The sequence below is a fragment of the Bos mutus genome, chromosome 12 (assembly GCF_027580195.1).
Source record: "Bos mutus isolate GX-2022 chromosome 12, NWIPB_WYAK_1.1, whole genome shotgun sequence".
Lineage (NCBI taxonomy): Eukaryota > Metazoa > Chordata > Mammalia > Artiodactyla > Bovidae > Bos > Bos mutus.
The window spans coordinates 47,798,110-47,801,853 of NC_091628.1; the positions used below are offsets into that span (position 1 = coordinate 47,798,110).

Here is a 3,744-nt window from a genome sequence, read left to right on the forward strand (position 1 = left end):
ATATCTTTATACTGGTGTGTCAACCCAGCAAAGTGGGTGGGATATCTTTATACTGGTGTGTCAACCCTTAGCCTCCCTAGAGGCTCAGAGACTTCATGGGGGAGGAGTTATGTAAAGACAGAGAGCAGGCAATTGATACTTGTTAGTAAACCAGCAATGTACACCACAACTACCCTCCCAGGGTTTTTCTGTTTGTTTTTTTTAATTGCAGGTTGCTCTTCTGCATTCCATGATGTCTTCTTCCTCTGCCCAGCCCTTCTATGTGGACAGTCCCCAGAGTCTCACTCTTGCTTTCTTCCCACCATTCTGTTATCCCCCAAGACAATTTGTTCACTTAAAAAAAAACAAAACAAAAAACTTTTCATTTTGTATTGGAGTACGGCTGATTAACAATGTTGTGGTAGTTTCAGGTGAGCAGCGAAGAAGCTCAGCTATACACACACATATATTCCCCTCCCGTTCAGGCTGCCACATAACACAGAGCAGAGTTCCAATTGGTTTACTTTTGAGGCTGTATATACCAACTTCCAAATCTACAGCTCCAGTTCTCTGAGTTCTCCAAACTGTAGACTTGCGTATTGTTGTGTATTGGATGTAGATACAGACGTGTTTCAAACTGAGTTAGTCAACATGACCCAAAGATCAGCACATCTTTCTGTATTCCTTACCTCAGTGAGTGACTTCATTAAACATTATTTCCTAAGTTCTTTTAGACCCCTTTCACTTCCCAGCATTGGAGTAATCACAAAACCCTGTTGATCTAGCCACCAAAAGTTAACAGGGCCACATGCTCAGAAATCTTTTCTGTATTACCCTTTCTCTCCAATCTGTTATTTGCTCTTGTCATATGTAATCCATGGCACTGCATATGAAACTGTATAAAAGAACCTCCATTGACTAGCCTCTTGACTGCAGTTGCCACATCTTACTAGTTTTTAATATCCCTGTTCTCAGCAAACAACTTGAACACTGTTGGTGTTCAGGAAATGTTAGATGATTGTAGAATGACTTTAGTCTTTAGACACTTACTGGGTCACTGTGATTTCTAGACATTCTCCCAAGCTCTGAATGTTTGATGTTCTTCCTTGACAGACTTGGTCCTGCCTTCAAGTGGGTGGAATAAATGGGAAAATGCCAGAAGCTGTGTCCCAAGGCTGTGAGTGTCAGGTCATGGCCAGGGTAAACAATTTGAAACTAGGTCAGGGATCCAAATTGGGCTGCTGAATCTAGGAGCTAAAGCATGAAACCAGTTGTGTTGGTATCTGGGTTTTTGAAGAGGCTGGCAGGAAGAAAATCCCAGGTCCATGTGAGACAGCTATGGCAGCTTTTCATGAAGTTTGAGATGCTCAGACTGTTTTGGACCCTGTAATACAAAGATGAATAGGGGATGATCCCTAATCTAGTAGGAACTCAGAGTGATGTGGGAAAATAGATATGCAACAAAAACTTAGACTTCACCGTAAGAAGTGAAATAGTGAAACATGCCTATAGCACTAAGGGATCCAGACATGGAAGCTGATGCCTGTGCTTAGGAGAAATTGTGGTGACCTTGAGAGGATGCTTGTTAAGAAAAGTTTCTCTCTCTCTTTTTTAAGATTATATCTCAGATTTGGCATTTAACTCCATAGATGTCCTCAGGACAAACCACTTTCTTTAATACATAAGCAAAAGTTGTTTTCTTCCACTGAATCTATGTCACAATTTTTTTTCCCGGGCTCCCAGGGCCTGTTCCCTGGTAGAAATTTTTTCAATAGCTTTGTATTCAAGTTATAAATATGAGCGCATTTTTAAGGGTAGTTTTTATGCATAAAAATGATTATTCAGAGTTTAGTATATAAAAATTAATATTCATCATATTAAAATTAAATATACTATACATTTATGTGATAAATATTTGGTTCTTAAGTTTAGCTTGTAAATATTATCCTAATTAAAGGTCTACTAAATTTGGACATTACTTGTATGGAACTTTAAAAACATTTGTAAAATAAACACCCTTAAGCCTTTAAAAAGCATTTATACATTTAACACATGTGATTTTCCTATTAAATGCTGTATCAAACACTTGTGTGATTTAATAAAGAAAATTCTTCCCAGATTCTTAACTGTTCTAATGGAATATAAATGTGGATAAACTTAAATATTCTTATATATAAAGTTAGATTTCAACTAGTCTAAATGCCTTATATAATTATACATTTTAAATTTATGGGGTTGACTTTTTACTCCAGTAGGTCAAATTTTCTTTCACATTATCAACACTTAAAGTAACCAAGTATGTTCAGACTTTTAAATGTAGAAATATTAATTATAGCAACCTACATTGCTAGAACACCATTTTCTAGACTTACTGACCTTATGGAAATTTCACTAGTTTACATATATTTGTGTGTATATATGTGTGTGTGTGTCTCTATGTGCACATGTGTGGTTCTATGAAATTTTTTTTTAAATTTTATTTTATTTTTAAACTTAACATAATTGTATTAGTTTTGCCAAATATCAAAATGAATCCACCACAGGTATACATGTGTTCCCCATCCTGAACCCTCCTCCCTCCTCCCTCCCCATACCATCCCTCTGGGTCGTCCCAGTGCACTAGCCCCAAGCATCCAGTATCGTGCATCGAACCTGGACTGGCTTCTCATTTCATACATGATATTATACATGTTTCAATGCCATTCTCCCAAATCTTCCCACCCTCTCCCTCTCCCATAGAGTCCATAAGACTGTTCTATACATCAGTGTCTCTTTTGCTGTCTCAAACACAGGGTTATTGTTACCATCTTTCTAAATTCCATATATATGCATTATTATACTGTATTGGTATTTTTCCTTCTGGCTTACTTCACTCTGTATAATAGGTTCCAGTTTCATCCACCTCATTAGAACTGATTCAAATGTTTTCTTTTTAATGGCTGAGTGATACTCCATTGTGTATATGTACCATATCTTTCTTATCCATTCATCTGTTGATGGACATCTAGGTTGCTTCCATGTCCTGGCTATTATAAACAGTGCTGCGATGAACATTGGGGTACACATGTCTCTTTCCCTTCTGGTTTCCTCAGTGTGTATGCCCAGCAGTGGGATTGCTGGATCATACGGCAGTTCTATTTCCAGTTTTTTAAGGAATCTCCACACTGTTCTCCATAGTGGCTGTACTAGTTTGCATTCCCACCAACAGTGTAAGAGGGTTCCCTTTTCTCCACACCCTCTCCAGCATTTATTATTTGTAGACTTTTGGACTGCAGCCATTCTGACTGGTGTGAAATGGTACCTCATAGTGGTTTTGATTTGCATTTCTCTGATAATGAGTGATGTTGAGCATCTTTTCATGTGTTTGTTAGCCATCTGTATGTCTTCTTTGGAGAAATGTCTAAAAAATATGGAACGCTTCACGAATTTGCGTGTCATCCTTGCGCAGGGGCCATGCTAATCTTCTCTGTATCGTTCCAATTTTAGTATATGTGCTGCCGAAGCGAGCACTGAAATTTTATCCTATATGTAAATTAATGTAACCACCACAGTCAGGATACAGAATGGTTCCATCATTACAAAGGCACTGTCTTGCTATCCCCTTAGGAGGAAACTATTTTATTTACTTTTGTCCTGCCAAAGCACTGCACTATGTCAGGTACATGACAGACATCCAATAAAATGTTTGTTAAATATACCAGTACATGACTACATAGGACTAGGAGAATGTACCCAATTTGTTTGGATAAAGAAACATTAATCTGT

General features: G+C 37.8%; 1 non-coding gene across 1 annotated transcript; it reads right to left on the reverse strand.

The window, feature by feature from the left end:
* Window positions 1-3,382: 3,382 nt before the first annotated feature.
* On the reverse strand, window positions 3,383-3,489 carry LOC138990282 (U6 spliceosomal RNA). The gene has a single exon (XR_011466398.1). It is a non-coding gene; the product is annotated as a U6 spliceosomal RNA (small nuclear RNA).
* Window positions 3,490-3,744: the final 255 nt, after the last annotated feature.